Source organism: Molossus molossus, unplaced genomic scaffold (genome assembly GCF_014108415.1).
Source record: "Molossus molossus isolate mMolMol1 unplaced genomic scaffold, mMolMol1.p scaffold_m16_p_10, whole genome shotgun sequence".
Classification (NCBI taxonomy): Eukaryota; Metazoa; Chordata; class Mammalia; order Chiroptera; family Molossidae; genus Molossus; species Molossus molossus.
Window position 1 is genome coordinate 88740103 of NW_023425345.1, and position 25993 is coordinate 88766095.

At 44.7% G+C, this 25993-nt stretch overlaps 1 pseudogene; it reads right to left on the bottom strand.

Moving 5' to 3' along the window:
* Nucleotides 1–14365: 14365 nt before the first annotated feature.
* LOC118623800 lies at nucleotides 14366–19031 on the bottom strand (annotated as a pseudogene).
* Nucleotides 19032–25993: the final 6962 nt, after the last annotated feature.

A 25993-nucleotide genomic window follows, 5' to 3' on the forward strand; every position in this document is an offset into this window, starting at 1 on the left:
TTACACAACCAGTAAGTAGCAGAGTTTGCACCAGAATTCCGGCCCTCTGGCTCCCGGCCTGTTGACATTTTGTTTTTTTGTTTTGTTTTGTTTTGTTTTTTGGTACGTGCCCCCAGTGGGAACTGAACCCGGGACTCTCTGGTCCGCAGGCCGCCACTCCAACCGCTAAGCCAAACCGGCCAGGGCTCCTTGCCATTTTGATTCAGCTATTATTTATATCAAACAATATAACTCCTATTCTTATGTGATCTCTGCAAGGACAGGTTGCAAGTCTTATTGGTCTTTGGGTCCATAGTATGAGACTTGGGACAAGTAAGAGTTCATGGTGGGCCAGAAATAAAGACATTTTGCTCTCGTGTCTGTGCTTCTCACGGTCACTGTTACCAGATAGTTGAGTGGAGCTGATACTCATAAGGCCAAAGCTTCACGTTTTAAGTATGCGTGCGACTGCTAGCTTTCTTTCATTTGTGGCCACGCAATGAGTTCCTAAACCCAACTAGTCATCTTACTAACCTATCCCAAGAGAGATCTGTCAAGTTAATAGATCACTTGGTCCAGTTCATCTCCCTAATCCATCTGTCCATCCTTAAGAGCAGGGACTGTCGAGCCTAGAAATGGCTTCTGGGGAAATATCCTCACCGAGTCTCTCCTGGGGGGATTCCTAGGCAGGCCTTATAGAGCAGTGACCGTGATCTGTTCCCAGTGACGCCTGCCCCCGCCCTGGCATAACTGATTAGAGCCAGGTTGCTGCTTGACCCAAAGGCGGTCCCAGACCTTTGAAGTGTCCCGGCAAGAAGGCTGTGCCCAACAGAAATGATGAGCATATACAGGGCCGAGCAAATGTTCTTTATCAGGAATTCAAAGTGAAGACAGATAGAAGGAAAGAGTAACTTAGGAGGGAGAAGAGAGACTCGAAGAAGGAGACACTGATGGTGGCACATGAGAGCGGGGACCACGGGAACCCTCCTGCCTGTCTGTTGGAGCTAGGGCTGGGTTTCGTGTCTTCTAGGCCAGCTGTTTTCTTACCCTTTGTTGGATCTTCATCTGTGTGATGCTGGCGGCAGCCTCATACATCTCACGTTTAGTAAGTCTTTTGATTGCTTCATTTTCTCTTGTCCTGATTTACTCTTGTGCTGTTTTTATAAATTGCGTGCAGTCGAGGTGAGCAGTGTGTGTACGTCTATAGCAGTGCACGGTTATGCCCTAGGCCTTCACATTCACCCACCTCTCACTCACCGGCACCCACAACTTCTAGCCCTGCAAGCTCTATGCATGGTAAGTGCACTAGACAGGTGCACCATTTTTTTTATCTTTTATACTGCATTTTACTGTGCTTTTTCTGTGATTCGATATGTTTAGATGCACAGATACCATTGTGTCACAGTTTCCTACAGTGTTTAGCACAGGAGCATGCTGTACAGGTTTGCAGCTTGGGAACAGTCGGCTGTACCATACAGCCCAGGAGTGTAGTTGGCTATAAGCATCCAGGGTTGTGTAAGCACACTCTCTGCTGTCTGTACAAAAACCAAATCTCCTAATGACATATTTCTCAGACTGTAACTCCATCATTAAGCAGAGCATGACTGTACACACACTGGGACCAATGGTTTTATTTAATTTTAAGGGGTGTTTTGATCCTCTAAAGCCCAACTTCAGACCTATTGGGAATCTATAGACCACAGGGAAGGACACTTGCTTAACATTTTATTTGTCTAAGACGGCTATGGTATCACACTCATCTCTGATGCTTAGCACATAGCATAGGGCTTTGATGTATTACATGCATTATGGTCAAAAGAGTGAGTGAGTGAGTGAGTGAGTGAGTGAGTGAATGAATGAATGTATGAGCAAGAAAGCAAACGGGTAAAAGAAATAAAACTTGGAGTTCATTCCCTATGGACAGTGCATTGAGAACATCCTCCTTCTCTCTCTTAGGTAATATTTGATTAACATAAGCTGGGCAGAATGGCCAGAAGGAATGTCTGTTAGGTGTATATTACCCAGAGAGAGAACAGCCTACTTTCACTCAGTTGCTTTGGCAGGTTGTTTGGGCTATTACCTATTTAAGGATTGACCAGAGCAAAAGTTCTTTGAGGGCAAGATATGGCACATAGCTTTGTATCTGCCTGCTTTGCCCACCAGCAATCTAAGTGTGTTACAGATAGAGGAATTTTAATTACATTTATATAATTCTTACCCAGAAAGTGGGTAAGACGAATCTGCTTTTTGACTTAGGGAGAGGAAAATAAAAGAGAATTGCAGCAGAATACAATAATCCCAATTTTTTTTAAAAAAAGATTAAAGTTATCATATCAAACTGAGTACATTTAATGGTAAGAGTTTATCCTGTGGTATTTAATATTTTTTAAATTTCATACAAGATATGGCATATAGTTGCATATTTTTATATAAAGAGTTTTTCCCCACTTTGAAACAAATACCCATGTAAGAAGAATGAGGGTTCAATTTATTCACAATGCCCAATTTAGGGGGATCCATTTTTCTCTGTACTTCTTCCTGGATACTAGTGGCACAGAATATTGTACTGTGCTTCCATTCAAGGAGCACAGACATTCTCTTATCTATATAGTTAAAGCCCATTAACAGAAACTCGATACTTGGCATGTGGCATAGCTAACCTCGAAGACCTAATTTTTATTAGATCAACTTAGCTTGCCTAAGCATAGCATTTATTCTTTTAATGTGGTGTTCAACATGTGTGGGGGGTAAGGAGGAGTGAAGAAACCATTACTTCCTGAGTATCCTTTATGTAACAGGTACTTTGCAAAGATTACCTTATCCTAAGGGATTTATTGTACCCATTTTATAGACCAGGAAATTGAGCTACAGAGAAGGTAAGGGACTTGCCCAAGGTCACATAGCCAGGAAACAATGAAGTCAGGATTTAAATGTAGGATATACTGCCCTCAACGTTTAGGTCCTAGCCTCTTGGAGCATCCTTAGCAGGGACCTGTGCCAGGGGATGGTGGTCTGACTCACCTCCATTATGGCAAATCATGCGTTAAAGACCAGTTCTGCTTGGTAGGGTTATGACAAAGACTCAAACTCCCTGCTCTCGTAGTTTGGAGCAATCAGTTGAGTCAGGTATGATCCAAAAGCTGGCATTAGGTCCCACTCCTCCACCCCCACCCCCACCCATATTGGAAGTCAGGACTAGAAAGTGTGGTCAGTCTCTCTAGTCTAAGAAAAACTGATAGGTCAGAACAAGGAGCTCCTTTGACCCAGCAGTGGGAGGACAAGGGAAAGATCAGAAAGACGTAACGTGAACTCAGAACTTGGCTGTCAGTAAAGGCTTCATCGCGTGACTCTGGCATGCACACTCGGGTAAGCAATGACAGCTTGATCCCGGGTCAAGGCTTGGGTTCTATTTCTGCCTCCAGCAAGACCTTGCAGGGTGACCTTGGGTTACACCCCTGACTTCGGTGTTCTCAGCTTTGGGGTGGGGGTAACAATATCTGCCTAACACCCACTATTTTAAGTTGGTTTTTAAAGTAGAACTAGCACAGCCTTGGAGCAGGCACTAGCATGAAGGGTAGAGCTCCTCAGACACACCGCCACCTTGGTAGAGAAGACCAGGCTCTATCCGGCCGGCTCCAGCACCGGCTCTAACCGTGGGAAGGCAGACCCCAAACCTTTACCCACAGTGCTAAAGCCGAATGTGCGAGGTGAGTCCCAGGAGTTCTGGCCCCAGCAACGCCACGTTCTCCACCAAAGCTCTTTAGTACCCTCAGAGAGTGCAGCGCCACTGCTGTCCGGGATCGGAACTGCAGAGCTCGAAAGGCCCCAGGAAGACGCGGTGGGGCCTTTCTCCACGTCAAGTAAACATTACCTTCTGACAGGTGACAGCACACACTCGCAGGGCAGCAGTGGAGGAGCTGTTTACACGACATTTAATATCCTGGAAGGCATGTGACGTATGGGGATGCCCATATCCTAGCAACCCAACCCCGTGGACTTGGACCAGAGGCCACTGAAGGCGTCTCCGCGGTGCTCTTCTGACGTCACCACTTCCCCAGAGGATGGCCCCGCCTCTCCGATAGGAAAAGATGCTGTGTCACCCAGTTAGTAGAAGAGAAAGGGGGCCTTTAAGAAAATGTGTCTAATATTGGAAGGAACAACAAGGCAGCTTTTGAAGCTCTTTTCATAGTCTTCAAACTGGAGAAATAAATGATCAGAGCTGAGGGTTACAGACAGCAGGACAGTCAGCCGGATTAAGCTCTGTATTTCCGAGATACTAACAGCTGTTGGGGAGCACCTTCTGAGCCCACTCTGTGAGGCTTTCAATGTGTACTGTCTGAATTAATCCTCATGACAACGTATCATCCTCTGTCATGAACCAGTGATACGACCTTGAGCCAGTCATGAACGTCTCTGGGCCTGACCCTCTTCGAATGCCAGGGTAAGAACTGTCAACGCACATGTCAAAATCCCCAAGGACTGTGCCAGGGAATAAAACAGGGTGGACGGCAGTAAACCATGCTGAGGGGGTAGGTAACCTTAACCCAGAAGGGGGAGGAGGAAAAGTAAATGATGGGTGTCTGGGGAGAAAAGGAAAGGCAAATTCAATAAGCAGTTTCAAAGTATGAGCCTCCAAACAAATGTCTTTTTTCCTTGGAATATTACTGTTTTGTGCTGGCTTAAGAAGCTAGACTACCTCCCGTCTGCTTCAGAAAGTAGACAGGATAACAGGAAACAGTTTCAGATTCCACAGTGATTATAGCTACTTAAATCTGACTTACCAAATGCTGTCTCAAACAGATGGGATGTAACATTTGATTAAGGGCTTATTCTGCAAGCCCATCAGGGAATGTCTCTTTTCCTCTTAATATAGAAAAGATGGCAGAGAAGGAAGGAGATAAACTGGTATCCTTGCCTGTAGTCCATGCATATCAGTTCTGCCCAATATTTGTGCCTTTCCCAAAACGAATCTGTGATTATTATGCCACTCAAGGCGAAATGACATAATATTGACACCATAGCATTTTGGTAAAGAAAGATATTAAATATCATCTCATCTAAGCCCCTTACTCCACAGAAGGAGATGGAGACAGAAAGGGTAGCTGATTTGCCCAAGGTCACATTTTGGCAAATCTGGGATCAGGTCTGACTCCAGGTCTGACATTCACACTAGTCTTATATCTGTGCATAATGTTCAGTGTGGGGAAAACATACAAATCTGTCAGCACCATTATTACTAAATTAGCACCAATCTGTGATGAGCAATGACCAGAACTTGAAGCTGATGGGTAATGCCATTAAAGTCCAGTTAATGAGCCGAAGCTCGGTTCTTCAAAACACTTAACATTAATTGGCATTTGGCTTCAGTTTGTAACAAGTGTTTTCAAACTATCACAGACAATTACAATATTCTTAGCTTTACCTCATGCAAATACAAAATCAAAGAAAGCCAGAATTTCATAAACGATGGTTTTCAGAATGGAAATAATGAGTCCCACGGAGAGGGTACCATGTGTCCATCTCTCTAGTGGTCCAATGTAATTTGGGAAGTAATGAGGTCACTGAGAAATGACAAAGGATGAGCCTTCTGCTTGGTGAGGATGAAAAGGCCTCTTTCCACAAGAGCAAAGCAGAGCGAGCAACAGGATCAGCCCAAGCGGGAATCACTCCAGGCTTCCCGCGCCACCTCCCATTCCCACACACATCAGCCACCCTCACGGTCACTGGTAGTACACAGAGGAAAGGCTTCCCCACCGCCTCATGGGGAATCAGCAGTGTATTGAGAGGACTTAGGAACTCAACACATGGTGGGCTGGTGCTGGGAAAATATTAGAGGAGAGTAAAGCAGAAAAAAAAAAAGAAAGGTAGTTTGTAGGAGGTTGATGCCTTAGCTCTAAGGGATGCCTTAGTTCAGGGTTCCACGGACAGTTCTTGTGGAATTGTGTTCTCCAAGTCTCCTGGGACAGTTCGTCAGTGATCTTTCTGCGTATCTATCTATCTATTTAAAGTTACAAATGAAAACCCAACTGCAGTTCATGTGTGGTCTTCTGAAAGACAAAGGAATGCTTCATTCACTAGGCTTCGAACAGCATTACTCATCAGCTAGTCTTATATTAATAAAAAATGTGTTAATCAATTAACCAATCGTCATTGATCACCCCATTTAATAGCTAACATTTATTGAGAAGACACCATGTGCCAGAAACAATGCTGAATGTTTTCTCTGCATTATCTCATTTACTCATCGCTATGACCCTTTAAGATGAGAATAACAATTAAATTATATTCAGGAAGTTATTCAACAATATATCAAGGCCCTGTGAATGTCACTGTTCTAGGCGTTGGGGATAGGGCAGTGAACGACACAGGCAAAGTCCCTTCTCGCTCTTAGGTAACTTATATCAGTTAGCTATTGCTAGGGAACAAACCTCCCCGAAATTTACTGGCTGAAACCAATTAGCATTTAGTGTTGCTTATAAGTGTATGAGCTTCCTGAGTAGGTTTTCTGATCTTAGCTGGATTCCCTCATGTATCTGTAGACAACTAGCAGATTGTCTGGTCTACAAAAGCGGCCAATTGGAAGATTTTGTCCTACTCCGCGGTCACTCATTCTCCAGTAGCTCTCCTGGGATTGTTCTCATGGCACAGGCAGGGGTCCAGAGAGAGGTGTGACACGGTATCACATCTGCCACATTCTATGGGCCAAAGAATGTCATAAGGTCAGCCAGATTCAAGGGTGGGAAAATGGGGTCCACTTCATGATGGGAAGATCTGCTAAGTCACATTGGGAAGCACACAGACACAGAGAGATCATTAATGCGCTCCATCAGCTACCTATGTAACGGGAACTAAACTGGTGACACTTTGTCACCAGGGCCTTTAAAGAGTTTGTACTGCTAGATAGCAAGGTATTAAATCCTTCCTAAGTGAGACCCTGCCCTTTTAGCCTGAACCCCTTTTCCCATAGAGTTTACACCTTGTCATTAGATAGTCACCACATGGTTCTCTCCATTTCTCCCATATCTCTTTTAAGGCTCTTTGACATAAAAATCCTTTCCCTTTCTTCAGGAAAAGAGCAATGAACTTATGCATATTGACGCACATATATAGGCTCCATTAATTTGCGAAACATGCCTGGATATGAACTCGAGGAGCAGAACAGGCCTGGGTTCGGGTGGAAAGCTCTGCTACAAGAGGCATGTTACTGGAAAACCGTTCCCCAGTCTGGGTCTACACCACCAAAACATTCTTGGCATGTGTACTGGATACAGGTCACACACCACCTCATATCCTCTCAGCCCACCTCCCACTGCAGCGACTGCTATGGCCCTGACTTCATGTGGTCTTTGTCCAGGCTCCCAGGGGTTCAGTCTGACAGTCTGCTAGTATTTTACTGGGGAACCCATCACATACCTCTTGTATTCTGCCCCGAGTCTTCGCTTATGCAAGATGCATTGTACCTGGGGAAAACTGTTTGACACTAACACCTTACAACGCAGAACTCATACCGTGGGGCCACCTTGATGACAGAAGCTAACGATGACAGATAGCTTCCTCTTTAGTCTTCCAGGCAGGCATTTCTGAGAAACCATTCATATGGCTCCTGAGAAGTTTCCAAGTGAGGTGGAACAGAAGTGGCCAACCAACAACTCATCCTGGTGTTGATTTTCCTCCTCCCCTGTCTCATATCCCTTTTCCCCCACTCCTCCTCTCTGAGATCACTTTTCAAATAAAATATCTTAAGTTCTGCTCCTAGGGAAACCCACATAAAGAGAGTATACCACGGCTTCTTGCTAACTATCTAAGAGAAAGAATAAAGCTCTGACACCAAGGACCTTGTTTCAAATTCATTCTAACCATATGACCATAGACAAATCGCTCAGCCACTTCCAAGCCCAAGTTCCTCATCTTTAACATGACTGAGTCCATCGTGTTTGTGTAAGTATTAAACCAGCTGGTCTGTGGGAGGAGCCAGGAAGGACCCCTGACACGGGCAGCACAAATTCAGCATTCACTCTCTTCTCCTATGCTCACCCATTGCTCCTCGTGGCCACTTTTTTAAAATAAGAGAGTCTTAGGGTAGAAATGAAAACAGACATACTAAAGGTATAGTATATAAACATACTCCAAATGTTTATATGTAATGGCACAGAGATGACTAGCTACAGGGTGGGCCAAGTAAATCTACAGTTGGGAGTATGTGAAACAGAGAGTTTACTCTTGTATTATTATTTATTAATTATCATATTACTTTCCATATGAACAACTTTAAACCTACTTTTGCCCCACTTTATATGTAAAATTCATTAAACTGAACGCTTAAAATTCATGTATTTTATGTAAGTTATGTCATAATTTAAAAAAAATTTTTTTTAAGCACTGGAAAATGTATGGATGTATAAAATGCTCTCCAAAAAAAAATGGATACATCATTGTTCTAGGACATAAATTTAAAATAGAGATACAATGAGATAAACAACTAGATTCTTACTTCTGTCAGAACAGGAACTCTTTAACAAATTTGAAATGAAATATAATATATACAGAAATATTAAAATATATATAATAAGTATATCAATATAATGTATTTAGTCAGTAAGAGCATTTTTGATTTAAACTTGTTAAGGAAAAGAGTTTCTTCTCTGACAGAAGTATATTATATATAATATATAACATAAAGTATATTATATAAAATTATATGTAGTAACATTATGTGTGTGTATATATGTATGTATATATATATTTATATATATATATATATATATATAGATATAGAGAGAGAGAGAGAGAGAGAATAAAGCAGTTACTATACTAACTACCCTGTTTTCAACAAAGGAGTTTGAAACTGAACTAATGAAAAGACAAGTAAATTTGGGGGATTAAAGCAAGACGATGATGTAGCCCCTCGTGCTGTTATTGAATTGTGACTGTATCTCAGCCAGTAGTCCACATCCATGGGAGTTCTAAGCATCTAAGGGCAAAAACTGCATTCTTGGAACACAGTTTAAATATCAATGAAATTGCACATTAACCTGGAGACGACCCACCAGATGCTACAGAGGTACAGCTATGGTACAACAGGCTGCAAGGTGATGTCCAGTGCAAGGGCTGAGGAGGTAGAGGAAGTCTATCCAGGGGACCTTCATAGGGGCCTTTAAAGACAATGTGCCACCAGCCTTTGGTGCCTCCCACACAGGGGCACCACACCAGCAGTGTTAAGCTGAGACACAGCACCCACAGTGGTGAGAGAACCACTCCCCCTGACCCCCATAACCAGAGAAACCAGAGCCTAGGAGAGGGTGGAGAGAGGAGAGCCGTGAGCCAGAATAAGAGTCAAACTACATGGACCTAGCTTTACAAACTGCAAATTGCTACAATCTACCTTAGGTGTTGTTGAGGACTAGAAAAAAGGAGATAATATATATAGCACCATTGAAAGTAATGACTGGAAAAAAAAATAGACTCTATTACATGTTTGTGCCCAATATCCCAATATGTTGAGATCCCTCAATTAACGGCTTAATTAGCGATCAGTGATGACAGATGACAGAGAGAGCAGAGATATATACCTGCATACATACAATAGAGCAAGATTCAAATAATTTTTGATTGAGCTAAAAATAACTATATTCTCAGGGGGATTTCTGCTGTGCTTTGTATTGAACCTGGTGCATCATCCATTCATCCACTTCACACTCACAACAAATATCACATTATCCCCATTTCTCAGATAAGGAAACAGACGAAGAGGTTTGTGTAACTACCCTGAGCTCCGACAGTAAATGAGTGGCTAGAAAGTGGCTGTCTGCCTTAACCCACTCTTACTTCTTATCCCAACCCCAGAGCCATGAAATCAATCTAACTCTCTACCACCTCATTTTATAAATGTTTAAACTTAGTCCCAGAGAAATTAAAATAATTTGTCCAGAGTTGTTACTATTTAGCTGCTGAGAAAGATGTCTAATATATGAAGGTCTTCTAGTTCTTACTACAGGGTTTATAATAAGGCTTTTTCAAGAAAAAAGAACATTATAAATGTCTTGTATACACTTTTGTTTTGAACAACAATTGTCAGGGTCTTAGGAGACCACCGCACAAAGCAGATGCCTGGCCCTGGTGGTGTTTTGTTGAGAGTAGAGAATGGAGGAGCCATGTAAAATTCTTACCTGCTTGTGAAGTTCAAAGGCATTTTTTATCCTTTCTGCTGTCAGCACTACAATGTATAATGTACTGGGTACATTCCCAGCACCTAGCACAGTACTAAACACATAATAGGGGCTCAATAAATGTTTGCTGAATGGATATTGAATATAAACATAATCTGTGGACCCTGGACAAAATATAAACCAATGTACCCTGGACGAAAGAAATAAATTCCTTCCCCTTTAACATTGTGTAGATAATACAGATTCACTTTGGTTTTTTTCCCTGACTCCCATCAGTCCAACTTTTATTTGCACCTGCAATATAGATGCATACAAATGGACTCATCTGTCATTGCCCCTGAGCTACCCATCACATCACAACCTGTCACCAGACATCCAGGCCAGTTCCTCAAAGTTACTCTCTCTCCATGTGTGTATGACTTGCGTTACTTGTTCCTTCGTAACATAATTCATATTCCAGGGGTGGAGGAAGGCACTGCTTGCCTCTTTCTTGCTGCTGGGCGCTGCTGGAAGGCCTGTGCAGAAACTTACAAAACGGGGTGGGAGTGTTTTTTCCCCTCTCTTCTGTTAAATTCTAACTTACCTCCCCTCACCCACTTGGCAAGTCCGCCGTCCGCCCCAGGCAGCCTCTGCCAGCCAGGCCAGGCCTGAGCTTGTTCTCTGGACGTTGAAGCAGGGAGGCTGTGAAGGAAACACTGCTCTCGTTACAACGTCGTTTCGTCCTCGCGGGGAAGAAATTGTTCAGAGAAAGTTAACGACAGCCAATCTGAGAAATCTTAGTTGATTATTTACTATTTCTTAACCTTCGAAAGATTCCACAGCAAAAGGCAGGGCAGGTATTTATAGAGTTCACAGCCCAGGGAAATTTTTCTTTCTCTACATAACCAGAGAGCTAAGCCAAGTCGCTTGGGTTTATGTGTAAAGAGACCACTTCTATACCTCCCTCTGTTTCCCAGAATGCCTCACCGTGGACATGCAAAGCGATCGATTTGCTAACAAGGCTGAAGAAGTTTGGTGTTTTTTTTTAATTTACTGTGTGTGTGTGTGTGTGTGTGTGTGTGTGTGTGTGTGTCATCTTTAATATTTCCAGTGCCCAGAACTTATCGACAATACATTCTTGCTGAATGGAAGGAGGAGTGAATACAGCTAAGGCCTAGCAAGAACAGGATGTATAAGATAAACCCTCCGACATCCAGCATCTTCACAAGGAACTGTTAGAACATGCATTAGAGGAAGTAAACAAGGAGCTACTTCCCAGACAAGACAGGGTGTTTGGAAATGCCCTCACCACACCACTTAGAGTGTTCTTGTATCTAGCCACATGCTATAGGTTTTCTGAGTGCAACTGAAGACACAAAGTTAAGATCTGGGTCTGAAAGACACCCACATTAGCGTGGAGGGAATTTTACCTTCTCTATGCCACACAACTTCATCTGCTACAGTTTCATTAAAGTAACACAGATTGTGCATTTGTCCATAAAGCTGCACGTTCTTCCATATAAAAACACTATCATACAATAGTAATTTTCTTTCATAATAGCTCATAAATACACTATTATTTATTTTTACCTAATAGGAGAGACAGGCCTGCTTGGCAGTCCAGCTCATTTTGTTTTTAAAGTGAACAAGAAGAAGAGAAGAGAGAAAAGATTAAGCATGAGACCATGGAGCTGCTTCTGAAAAGGCAGAGACCTGTTTGCAATATGCAACACCATGAGCTTCAGTGATTCGCAGCTTTGTCTCAACTGACAGGGCAGAAAATAAGTTCTTGGGCCTGTGGGCTGGAAATCGCCTTTAAAGCAATAAAGACTGGAAGCGGGGTCTGGGAGAACAGCTTGGATCTGGAGAGTTGAAAGGGAGGCAGAGGAGGCAGGAATGGGTTGAGAGAGTGTTTGGTAAATAGCACCCGAGTCAGAACTGAGCGGTTAAGAAACCCAGGAAAGGGGGATGCAGTGGGGAGGAGACTTTAGGGGTTGGGGAGGAAGGTTCCTTATTAAGGGGCAGGAGGGTAGCCAGGTTGACCAAAAGTTCTAGCTATGTCCTTTTTTTTTTTTTAATCCTCACCCGAGGACATTTTTTCCATATATTTTGTTCAGATAGAGTTGTAGGGAGAGAGAGAGAGAGAGAAACATCAACATGAAAGGGACACATGGAGTGGTTGCCACCCACACGACTCAACCAGGGCTGGGGACAAACTGTACCCTTAGCAGGAACCGAACCCTGGTCTCTCTGGACCACAGGCTGACACTCTAACTGCTGAGCCAAATCAGCCAGGGCTCTAGCTATGTCCTTTTTAAGGTGATTTGGGTTTAGGAAACTCAAGGCCTTCTGAGGACCCCTCATTAATGTCACTGAGAAACCAAAGGCAGTTTTCCGTTTTCCTCCAACCCAGAACAGTAAAGATTGCACAAGATTACAGACAAATTTGGATTGCACTGAGACGCGGCCACCTCTCCCAGAGCTGCTCTGAGCACCAGGGAGAAAAAACAGTGCCCAATGTTCAGTTTTTAGAGTCAGACCCGCAAGAATACCAAGTACTCCTACAGAGCTTGGGCTTTCCCGGTTCAGCCGAGGGATACCTGCAGGGCTGGGCAGCCAGCCACAGGCCCAACGACAGAGGGAGGGACGGCTCCCTCAGCCCCCCAGAGTGCCAGCAGGTTCTGAGGGCCAGTTCTCCACACCCTCCTGGACTAGGAGGCCATACTGCACAGTGCCCGAGAACTCTTGTTCTAGAAACTATGGTAGCTCCATGGCCCAGTCAGAGGGGAGAGGAGCGGGGAGAGTTAGAGAGGAGTGTTGTGCTTTTAAAAAGAAGGCACGGTTGGAGCGACGGCCTGCGAACAAGAGAGTCCGGGTGTGGTTCCCGCAAGGGGCACCTACCAAAAAAAAAAAAAGAAGAAGAAGGCGGTAATAAAGGAGCTGGTGTCCCCTGTAGCTTTTGAGCCACCTCTCAAAAGGATAATGGCAGCAGCATTAGGATGTTCATGTGGTTTTTAAAAAAAAGGGTTTTGTAAATACCCAGTGGATACTCTTTGGTTCCTAAAATTCCGTGCAAATCACCCCAAGTCATTCACCGCACGTGCACACCACAGAGCAAGGATTTTTGCAGAGGACCTTCCAGAGTACTCCGCCCCAGGAACCTCCAACCCTGGCCTTACGCCCCTGACCCCCACAAAACAAAAGCTTTAGATTTCTGGCTGGGAAGCAATTATCTATAAGCCCCTGAGGATAGAATTAGAAACAAGTGATTTTCTAAAAAGCTGCTTAGGACAGAAGGAATCACTCTCTGCCCAGGATGTCATCAGAAAAATAAAAGTGATTAGGCAACATGAGTTAAGTCTAGGCTTTAATGCGCCTGAGGTCAGGGACACTGGTGTCCTGGTTGGGAGAGCGAGAGGTTTGAATCAGCCTCACCACCACCCCCAGCCAGGGCAGACCTTATCTCCCTCATTCACAGCCACTAACCATGCTTGCTCCCTCTCACATCTTCCTGAGGGAGGGGCTGGCCAAGCTTTTCCCACCTCGCCTTGGTCGGTCCCCCCCCAATAGCTCCCCTCCCACAGGTAGACACCGGCTCCCAGAGTGACGAGTGCAACAGTTCTCTCCAAAGACAAGACACCTGGGGACAAGCAGCACCCTTTAAGGAATTGTTTTCTTTAAAAAAAATATTTTATACATATATATATATACACACATACACACATACATATACACACACATATATATTATATTATATATATTTTTATATGTAATATATATAAAAAATATATATAACAAAGATATATATGTATATATATCTTAATAATTTTAATAGAAAAGTAGAAGAAAAAATAAAGATTTTTAAAGAAAATTATACATATATCTTTATATATGTGTGTGTGTGTATATCTTCAATTATTTTTTAAATATATTTTTATTGATTTTTTTAGATAGAGAGGAAGGGAGAAGAAAAGAGAAATAGAAACATCCATGAGACAGATACCCATGGGCTGCCTCCTGCACGCCTCCTACTGGGGATGGAGCCTGGAACCTGGGCATGTGCCCTGACTGGAACGAACTGGTGACCTCTTGATGCATGAGTCAACGCTCAGTCCACTGAGTCACACCAGCTGGGCTATAAATATCTTCATTTAAAATACAGTTCCCCAGGTTGAGGGTGCTGTGGCCTGTTGTCACTGCAGGATGAGTACAGTAGAGCGCCAGGTGGGGCTGGCAGGGAGCTAACTGGAGGGGCTGCTCTGGCCCAGCATCATTTGGTTCTTGCAGGCAAACAGCCCATAGGAGGGTGACCAGCGGGACCTCCTCATACAGGACGCAGATGGAGCCACCCTCCCCTGCTGGTAGGGTACCTCGTAGGGATCCACCGAAGCTGAGCGCTCCGGGCAGCAGCTGGTACAGCTGGGGCTGCCTGAGTTGGGGCTGGCTGGCCACCTTGCTGATGCTGGAGTCCACCTCCTGGTTGATGCGGATGCAGCGGTAGCCAGAGCCCGTGGACCACTCCTCGGGACACCAATGGTGTGTGCAGTGCGCTGTTGGTGCCTCCTGGATAGCCCCGCTGAGCACCGTCAGTCTGCTCACTCGCGCAGCCCCTGGTCCTCCGGAGGTGGGGAGGAGGCCTCTGGGCGCCAATCTCCCGGCCTGGGGTATGTTCATCCTCTTCCCGGTCCAGCGCGCCTGGCTCACACCGTGCGTGGCTCGCGGGGCCGCAGCCAGAGGTCTCTGGGGGTCTTACCACTCCTCTGGATATGCTGCTTGGCCCAGGCTGGGGCTCTACCTGGAGGAGTTGGGTTTTACATCATTCCTGAATTACTACTGGTGGAGCTTTGCAAGTCAGCTTTACCTGCGCTCACGACTCTATTTAGCTGATCTTTACAGCACGTAAGGGATCTCTCCTTACAAGAACTAATGAAGACTTAAACAATAGAGGAGGAGACCTTAAAGCAGAACATCAAAACTCAAATGTGATTTTTACTGTTTTGAAATGTGGTTCTGGAGTTTTGGAGCATCATTTCATGGGACTTGAGTGTTCAGGGTGCAGAGATACAAACTGTTCTGCTTCAGAAATATTATTATTATTAGTTACCTGAAGCAATTACTCAAAACACCTAAGTGCTATTTGCAAAATAGGCAATAACACTGTGTAGAAACTCATGCTAAGGGCTATCATTTCAAAGGCTATAGACAACACCATCCATTCTTCCTGGGGGTACTTAAAATATATAGTCAGTAACCAAAAAAAGTGGCTTATGTTATATAAGAGGCAAAGGTAAAGATCGTAAAGAGACTTACCACCAAAGTAACAGTGCACTTTCTATTATGGCTACATCAGTTAGGAATAGTGACTGGATACAAATAACAGAGGCACTATTAGTGGCTAAAGTAAAGCAGCAGTTTATTCTCACACATAAAGTTGGAGGTATGCGGTCATTAGAGACCCAAGTCTTCTGTCCTTCTCTTCTGCCATCCTAACCTCATGACCCAAAATGGTTGCTAAATCCCACCTATTCCATCCATGTCCCAGGAAGGAAGAAGAGAAAGGGGGGAAAGGACAAAAGGCGTATCCTACTTATTTGCCAAATGCCCAGCCAATGGGGTTGCCAGACTTGACAAATAAAAACACTAATATACTACATGGGACATACTAATATTCAAAATTATTTGTTGTTTATCTGAAATTAAAAATTAACTGGGCAGACCATATTTTATTTGGCAACACTGCCCATCCAATAACATCTCCTTAGATCTTGTTGGTCAATCCTCCTATAAGGGAGGCTGGGAAATGTAGTCTTTAGCCAGGCACATTGCCATATTGGAGTTGTTTTACTAATGTAAAAAAAAGTGGAGAGTGAATCTTGGGTAAGGAGCGAACAGTCTGGGAAGCGAGGGTGAGTCCGGGAAAGGGACAGGGCCTCATCCGAGCGCCATGCCCTCGGGTGAAGCATTTCTTGATGGCATCAGCCGCTCGTGGTCACTCTGGCCTCTGAAAGCCTGTGGCCCTTTTGGTCTATGTTCTAGATACAAAGTAAAGATACTGATTTTTACTAAACATACAAGAATGGATATATTCAGGCGCTATTGTCTTCCCCAAAAGGGTCAGATACTAACAATATTGCCACCCTTCTGCCGGTGTGGTTCAGTGGTTGAGTGTCAACCCATGCACCAAGAAGTCACCGGTTCGATTCCCAGTCAGGACACATGCCCAGGTTGTGGGCCCGATCCCCAGTGGGGGGCCTGCAGGAGGCAGCCAGTCGATGTTCTCTCTCATTGATGTTTCTACCTCTCTCTTCGTCTCACTTCCTCTCTCTCTAAAATCAATAAAGAAAAAAAAATTTTTTAATAGTTTTGGAATTTAGATCCTGATGAAGCAAAAGTCTTCCTACGAGGGATCTAGGAAGCTGCAGTGGCATGCAGGACCAGGGACACCTTGGAAACATGTTGTCCCTGCGTGGAAATGTTCAAAAACTTCCATTGTACATCAAAGCTACACCATTCCATCCCAGGGCTTCCTCCCACCATGGTAAGAATGCGGGATGATCTTCTAGACTGTCAACAGTCCCAGCCAATGGGGACAGGGCCGAGAAAGCAGTTGGTTTAGAAAACTGGCCTGGGGAAGCTTGATGGCCTCTCATAACTCAGTCATCTGTGGCCTGAGCAACCTCATTAAAGCATGGTTTACACTGTGCTGCATTCCAAAATATAGAGAACAACAGGGGAAAACAGGCCTGACTTTAAATTTCCTCCATGTTTCCCTTGAAAAAATCTAATTTGCGGGTCCCTTTTGCCTGACAGTGACTACCTATACTTCCTCCCTCTATAAACCATGCTTCCATGCATTTTCCCTAGCTCTTACCTGGATGAACTTAGGATGTTTTAGAAGAGTCAGTCCTGCCTGGCTGGTGTGGCTCAGTGGATTGAGCATCGTCCCATGGACTGAGAGGTCCTGGTTCGATTCCCCATCAGGGCACATGCCTGGGTTTCAGGCTTGATCAACACTAGAGGGCGTGTGAGAGGCAGCCAGTTAATGTATCTCACATAGGTGTTTCTATCTCTCTCTAAAAATCAATAAACATATATTTAAAAAAAAAAATCAGTCCCTATTTCTAAATGACACTTAAACACATCTAGCCTACCCACAGGTCCTTTTCCTGGTAACTATGTGGTTAGCAAGCTTTCAGAGTCAAAATAAAACTAGTTTTCTGGGACTGAACCTTAATAACTTCATTTCATTTTTTTTTTTAAGATTTGATCTTTTTTAAAAACATTTTTATTATTGATTATTTTTAGAGAGAGGAAAGGAGAGGGAGAGAAATAGAGAAACATTGATGTGAGAGAGAAAAACTGATCAGCTGCCTCCTGCACCCTCCCTACTGGGGAGGGAGCCTACAACCCGGGCATGTGCCCTGACTGGGAATCGAACCAGCGACCTTTAGTGCAAGGGACAACACTCAACCAATCGAGCCACACCGGCCAGGGCAATGACTCCATTTCTGTGGTTCAACACCTTTCCTGGATGGTCACTGGGCAAACATCTCCATTCAGGTGCTGATGACAGTAAACACATTACACACATTCGGCTTGGGTTTAACCACATTCACTTCTGGGCTAGTCATGTGCTCTCTCGCTATTTATACTGCTCTGGATCAGCTACTTGATACTTAATAAAATTTGCCTCCAAGCTGTCCTGCAGGGAAAATGACCTATCCGGGGAGAATGCTGTTCCAACTTTATAACCTCTGACGATTGCCTAACAGTCCTCTGAAAGGTTGCGGGACTACAGTGTGTGAACACCCATGCCACCTCCTGGCATCCCCTGCTTTCGGGGGGCCGTTCCAGCCAGCCTCTCCCACATGGCAGCAGCTGCAGATGGCAAGGGCTATGTGGCAACTCAGCCTCTGCTCAAGGTCAGGACACACAGGCTTCGTCAGTGATGATTTTACCAACCTTTGCTTATTTCAGAAAGCAAGAAGAGAACGTAACAGGGGCAAGAATGGATCTATGGGATGGAAATAATGAGCCATTTATAACCCAAAATGAGACTGCCAGGAAAAACAAACACCCAAAAAAGTACATTTTATCAGAGTCCTGCGCTGCCCAAGGCTAGTGGGGTGCAAGGTACTCGGTGTTCAGCTTCCCGGGCCAAGAGCTACAGTAAGTCATGCCCCCCTGTGCCGCTTCTCTCCTGTCAGCTGGATCAGCAGCCTTAACCACCTGGCGGAGAAGAGCTTTAGTGTTTTCTAAGTGTGTGCTGGGTGGCTGTTTCACATTTTGATAAGGATGTGGACTCATGTTGCAACACTTAGCAAGTGCTTCTGCGTAAGAGTTGCGCAATTCGGGGCTCTGTGCATCAGCGGGACGCTGCTAACCTCCAGCTTATGTAATGCGTGAGCAGCCCCTCCAGGTCTGTCCTCGCAGCCTTGGGAAGTATTTTCTGGCTCTGAACTTGGCCCTGGTTTCCGGCAGTTGTTTGCCCCAAAGGTGCGTGAAATGGCTCAGCTGTCAGCGCCTGCTGCCGAGGTGGAGAAGGTCGCAGGGGCCGATCCCCATCCAGCACCAGCACGAAGCGGGCGGGCTGGCTCGGGCCCCTACGAGGCTCTGGCCGACCCTGAGGCACCCTGGAGGAAGGGAGGTTGAGGACTTGTCCTCTAAGGAAGTCTAGGCCAGAAGATTGAAATGAGGCTGCTATAAGAGGTGACAAAAATGAAACAGATTTCCCCAAAGCCAGGTGCCCTGGTTTCATCAGGGGCACTGTTCACCGGTTTGCGCACAGCTCCGTTGCTGATTGGAAACGGGGCGCAATGCTCTCCCCCTCCGGCTTACCTGGGGCGCAGTTACAAAGTAGGTCGAGTGTGTGTTTGGTGCCCTCTCACCTCCAATCACTGTACTCATGCGGTTTGGCTTCTGTTTCCACCCAGGCTTCCATTCACTCAACAAAGCTTTGGAGCACCTGCTCTGTGCCCGGTGCAGTGCCAAGCACCGGGCACAGACAGGGCTTTCACAACACCTGGTGCCCCCTGCACTCACTGGGCCAGTCCTACATGGGCCTCCTCTCCAGTGTCACTCACAGCCCCACCATGTCCTCAAATATTCCTCTCTTCATTCACTCCCATGACTCTTTCCCTCTCCTCCCTTTCCAGAGGGGGATATTGCTTTATAGTTCTCACCATAGTAACCTAACAAGTTTTTCATATGAAAGTGTTGCTTTTGGTAATCACCGATTCCTCTCAGGAGTTTCTGCACATTAAAAAGTGATGGTTTAGCCGGGTCAGTGTGGCTCAGTGGTTGAGCGTCGACCCCAGGCACCAAGAGGTCATCAGTTCAATTCCAGGTCAGGGCACATGCCCAGGTTGTGGGCCCGATCCCCAGTGGGGGGCATGCAGGAGGCGGCCAATCGATGTTCTCACTCATCCGTGTTTCTCTCTCTCTCTCCCTCTCCCTTCCTCTCTCTCTAAAATCAATAAAGGAAAAAAAATACTTTTTTTATAAGTGATGGTTTAAAGAAACAATGTTTTCCACAAAATAAACAACGGACCACCTGGGGAAACAAGACGGCACAGGGTTATAACATGCTGTCTGAGTAGACTGTTTCCAATTTCACCAGAGAGACAGGTTACCTCTTTCACCTCTTCACTTATTATTGGTGAGCTGTGGGTATAGTGGTTAAGGGAACAAATTCTGGTGCTGAACGACCTGGGTTCAAATCCCAGCTATGCAAGTTATAGTCTTAGGAAAGTTATTTGATCTTTGTCATGAAAAAGGGAATGCTAGAAATAGCTGAGCACCTCTCCAGAGTGGCTGGGTGGTTAGCATAAATTAGTATGTATGAAATTTTTACAATACTGGCATGTATAGTAAGCACTCTGTAAACATTAACTTTGATTTTTCATGAGGCCCACTTCATCCTTCTACTGCTATCAGATTCTCGGTGCACTCAAACAGGGGACTTGTTATTCAGGGCTGCAGTTTCCTTATCTGCAAAGTAGGAAGTCGTGACTGGAGATATGGGGCCGAGGGCCAGTCAGGTGACCAGGTTCTCATCTATGTTCTCTACTGGCTTCCTGAGCGTGGACAACTCATTTAGACTCTCTGCATCCCAGAGACTGAACTTGATCTGCATTTCTGAAACTCAGATCATTCAAATAACACTTGTGGAATCTTTACCACATGCCTGAGCCACGTCTCTGCACCTGGCTACTTACTTGATCGTTTTCATTAGACAATCTTTAAATCAATCTCACTTTCCTATGTAACTTTGCAGTAAAATGAAATATCTGTTTATGCAAGGCTTTGGTCCAGTAGTTATAAAATTTTCTAATGCATGTTAAAATAAAAAACTAGTAAAAGTTTAAGATGTTTAACACTCAAATATAACTTCTTGCATGCCACCAATGATGCATACATGCCAGTTTAGGAAACTCTACGTGAGATGTTCACTATGGATCCAGCCAGCTCTAAAATTCTCTTGATCACTGCTATGTAACGTTCATGTGGTTATTTAACTTTTGATGTGTTTCTTTATATCATTTGCCTCCTTGGGGGCACAGACTATGGCTTATACCTCTTTAAGCACCTAGCCCCTAGAAGAGTGCTTGGTAAATGTTTAATTTTAAATTATAAATACATACATACATACGTACCAAAATAGCTGTCATCGACTAACCAGAAAGCTAGCAAAAATGCTCATTTCTTTTTCTCCACATCAAGATCACTGTGATGCCTGGGTGGTTGTTTACTAATGAAGTGAAGCCTGTGGAGTCTCAGGCTATAAGTGGGCGCTCAGGAAATGCTGGCTTCCCTGACTGTCTTCCCTCTTCCTGCGCTCTTTGTTAGTGCGGCTCTTTGTCCATGTGAAAAGTGATCCTACTTCCTAAGGAGTTTATAGCCCTGGCTATTGTTGGCCCAGAATAATTGTTGTCATCCACATCAGCACTAAAAGAGTTCATTCCCAGGTCTGGAAACATCTGATCTAAGACAGAGATTGCATTTCTAAATGTTATCATTGAAGAGGTCTCATGAGAGTATCTGGTGATTTACTGAAAGTTCTTCCCCCAAAACTGAATGCACACCCACAGTAGCATGGGTTCAGAGCTGGAGCAATTTTTCAATCAAGCAGCACTTATTAAGCACCTTCTGTGTCAATAACCTTGGGAGATACAAATCTGAATGAGACTGTCAGACCGTGAGTGCCTTGAAAGTAAGGACTATGTCTTACTCATCTTTGTACCCCTATAGCTGTGCAAAGCGTACACATGTGGTGTTTGTGCATTAAATATTTGTTTCATAAATGAACAAGCGAATGAATGAAGACAGACGGCTAGCATTTAAAGAGCTTGCAGTCTGAGAAGAGAGAAAGCATAGACAGAGGAAGCATTAATTAACAATAAACTTAACAGTACAAGAGATAATACAGGCTATCAAAGGTTAAATGAAGGGTGTACTATCATATACTCTCTCCCAAAACCCAAACGTTGATTCAGGGGCAGGTCTCACAAAAGGACGTGTGTTGGCCCCTCTTCTGTACTTTTTGTTTTTCCACCCAAGAGCCTGCCAAGCTGTCATGTGACTGATTTCTTTTTTTTTTTTTTTTTTTTGGTGGTACCTGCCCCTAGCAGGAACCAAACCTGGGACTCTCTGGTCCACAGGCCAACGCTCGGCCACTGAGCCAAACTGGCCAGGGCTCGTGTGACTAATTTCTAAAGGCCACTGAGTTTATCAGCTCCGGGGAATGAGCAGGGTATTATTTAATGTAAATAAACCACTTGATGTTTATCCTCCCAAGCATTCTTCAGTCATCACAGGCAAAGAGAGAAATAGCAATGCCGACTCTTTAAGAGCTATGAAATTAGAAGATACAAGAGGTTGGAAGCTTTGATTAATGGTCTGGCAGGCCGCAGTCAGAGTGACCCTTCACCGGGACACCCTGAGGAGAGGCGACAGAGCTCTCTAGGGTTCCAAACTGTCAGCATAAAATAGCAGCCCAGATCAATGTTCTCTATTATTCATTAGTTACTGAAATACTCTTCCCAAATATACACTTAACTGAAACATCCCTTCTTCTGTAGGGTTTTGAACCATTTTCAGGGCATGAATCAGGCCGTCTATTTCAGTCTGTTGCATTGGGCACTGATACCACCACCAGCAAAACCCTAATTAATTGGGAAGAATGACATTTCCATTAACATTCTTCTTAAAAGATGATTTATGGATATAAATATTTCAAGCAGTGCAAAGCAATGTGGAGCGGAAAGTAAATTTCTAGCAACCTCTGGAACCCATTCTCCCAGTCTGTTCCAGAGAGGCATCCACCATTATGTTTCTTAGGTATCCTTCCAGAAACAGTCTACGTATGTACAAGCATAGATGCATATATGTGCCCCCCTTTCTTACACATATCCTCTGTTCCTTAGTGAAACTTATTAAGATATTGTGAATTTCATTGTAACTTTAGAGTTAGATTTACCTCTTTCATCTCAGCAGCTGCACTGTACTTCATTGTATGGATGTCCCAAAATTTACCCAGCCCTCTCCTCGCAGACAGAGAGTAGTTTCTAATCCTTTGCTCCCACAAACCTATTTTTGCACACGTGTATGAACGGAACTGGGAAATGGTGCCTGAACGTAGAATGGCCGGGTGAAAGGGCAGGTGAATGTTAAATCTGATAGACATTGCCAAGCGGTAACCCTTAACCTTTGATGAGAACCACCAAAAGTAAGGTACTCGTTCGTGCCAAAAACAAGAGTGAAGACAGTACTTTAGTTTCAACTTTCATGCCTCAGAGAAGCAGCATATTCATTTATGAAACTCATTTGTCAATGTCTTTCCCACCTAAGCGCACACGCGTGCGCACACCCACCCACCCACACACACAGACTCTATTATAAATCCATTCACTATACCGACAGCAGCTTGCTAAGTGAGGAACTTGCCAGAAGTTCCTCACCGTCAAATTGCATGAGTGTTGCAATGGGGTTAGCTCACTGACGCCCCACGTTCTCCACGTTGGCCTTGCTGTGTTTACTAGCCTTTGCGGCCCGAGTCATTTAGCAACCCTCTCTTGTTTTTCTTTTGTAAGCAGAGGTCAGTTTATGACCTCGCCCCCTCCCTTCCTCCTGGAAACACAAGCACCTCACTTCTTCTCACCATGGTTTCCTCCCAGAAGCAGCCAGGCCACAATGTCAGCGGGGGCGGACCGTGGCAGGTCAGGGAAACTCGGTCTAATTTTCTGTTACCTGTGGGGGTGAGTTAGTGAACGACAATCTTACACTCTCTGTTCAGCTGCCACTTCCCACACTGGCTTCTTATCTTTAAAAAAAAAGTGAAGCGACCCAAAACATTCTCCAGTGTCTGCAGTGTTTACCCACTCTCTGGGCTACACTCCGGGCTGGGGCTCCTGTCCTGTTTGCTCTTGTAAAGTGAGAAACCTTGTGGAGGTTTTGTGTTTGTTTTGTAACCAGCTGTAACCATTTTCTTTTCTCTGCCTCTGACCACAAACACAGGACCTTCCTGGCAACCACCGAAAAGCTACATCTGACCAGGTTGAAATGGAATGAAGCTGTCTTGGTTCTACTGGTGACAACCGGTTGAATAAACATTCTGCTTATATTTAGAAGGAATTGTAAATGGAAGAAAACGGCTTAGGCCCTACTTCAAATGCTTTTGGGCTCCATGGATCCGTGAAATAACTTCTGTAATGCGAGTAACCAAGAAGCTTCATTTTTACATTTACCTCAGAATCATTCTCAAAGACCCAGAGATTGTGGATGGAAAAAAAGATTTAGACTCTGCAAGGAAGTAATGTCAATGTCCTCAGACTGGGAACTGTTAACCTTCTGAGTCTAGCTAGCCCTGCTCTGTCAGAAAGCAATGGGAAAAGCAGGCCTTCTGTATACAAGTAAAAGTAAGAAACCCACTGAAGGATGTTGACGCTTGGTTGGTAACATTCCTACTCACATGAGTTGGTCGCTGCCCGAGTGCAAGTTTGGAAGTCAGTGCTCTACTTTTTGTCCCACCATACGGAGTCACTAGAAAGCAGGACCCAGGGGACTACGGAAAGAGGGTGAGGATGGACAAGAGCGGGAAGTCCCCACACTGGTCCACACAGAATCCTCGAAAGGAAAGCTCCAAATGCAATCAACTGACCAATCCTCCCTCACAACAGAGAGGTTTCAAAATCAGCACAGACAGTTCCCACTTTGGGACACATACACCAAGACATGAAGAGATCTTGAACAATGAACTTCTTTATCAAGTTATATTTCCTTTTATTCAACAGGCATGTTTAAAGCGTGTTTCATGTGCCAGGCTTTCTGCTAGGTGGTACACAAAGACTAAAACGTCATCAGTTCTGCCCCCTACCGCGCCGTCATTAAGCATTGTTGAGTGACTCAATCAGCGAACGCATGGATGAAGGAATAAAACTTACGATCAGATTAAGGGAGAAAACACAGGTAAGCGGGTGGAAGGCAGAGCACGCAGTGGTGTGTGTCACCAGTCTGCCCAGCGTAGTTGGGAAAGACCTTAGACCTGAGGTAACAATCGAATAGTTAATGGCCAGAAAAAGGAGGGAGGAAGAGGTCCTTAATGTAGGCAAGTGAAAACACAGCATGAGCAAAGGCCCAGAGCAAAGATCAGCAGACTATAGCCCATGGACCAAATCTAGCCTACCACCTGCTAAATGAAGTTTTATTTTAACACAGCCACGCCCATTCATTTATATTTTGTCTATGTTTGCTTTCATGCCACAATAGCATCACTGAGTAGTTGTAACAGAGACCAAAAAACCCCACAAAACCTAAAATATTTGCTATATATTCAGGGACATGTAGAAAAGTCTCAATTGCTGGAACTTGGTCCTAAAAGGGATTCAGTGAGAGATGAGACAGAAAGGTGAGTAGGGACTGAACCCTGAAGGTTCTTCTATACCAATACTACGAAATTTGATGTCGGTCTTTTAGGGAATGGGTAATGAGAGCACTCTTGCACTTAAAAATGTGTGTCAAGCCCTGGCCAGTTTGGCTCAACGGTTGGAGCATCGGCCTGTGGTCCTGAGAGACCCGGGTTCGGTTCCCGCTAAGGGCGCGTACCTCGGTTGCAGTTTGTCCCCGGCCCTGGTTGGTCGTGCGGGTGGCAGCCACTCAATGTGTCCCTTTCACGTCGATGTTTCTCTCTCTCTCTCTCCCTCCTACTCTATCTGAACAAAATGTCAAAAAATGTCCTCGGGTGAGGATTAAAAACAAAAACAAAAAAATGTGTGTCAGGCATCAGGTTAGATAGGAGAGATGCCAGATTGCTGCAGGAGACCAGCGCTCCAGTCCCTGCATCTCAGACAAAGTCCTTGCTTCAGCAAACATCATAGACTCTGACGTTTGTCACTATGCATCTCGCTACATGCTTGGGAAACAGAACCTGGCACACCGAACACTCTATCATTGTTTGTTGGAAAAAGGAAGTAAACAAGGAATGAAGACAATGTTTTAATAGCACCGTTATTGAAAGGTTCCCGAACAGGTTGCCCTGCTGTGAAAGCACGGGACGCGCTTGCCGCTGCTCCCGGTTCCCACACCGTCCGCAGGGAGAGCCAGGTGTGAGGAGGGTAATAGTGAAACACAAGCCAGAGAGAAATTCCTTCCCTTCACCTCAGTGCCAGCAGCGTCAAATACCACCCACTGGCCAAGCCTGTGTTTATTCCGTGCCCTGTGGCCTAATGGGAGGGATGGGACAAGACGCAGCTATGTAATAACTGTCATAAAAATAAGAGTATCATTTGGCTCCACCTGGCATCTTTCATTGGAAGATCTTGAGTCATTTTTCTTTTTCCTTTTGTGTAGCTGTTATTTCCATGTGATTCTCA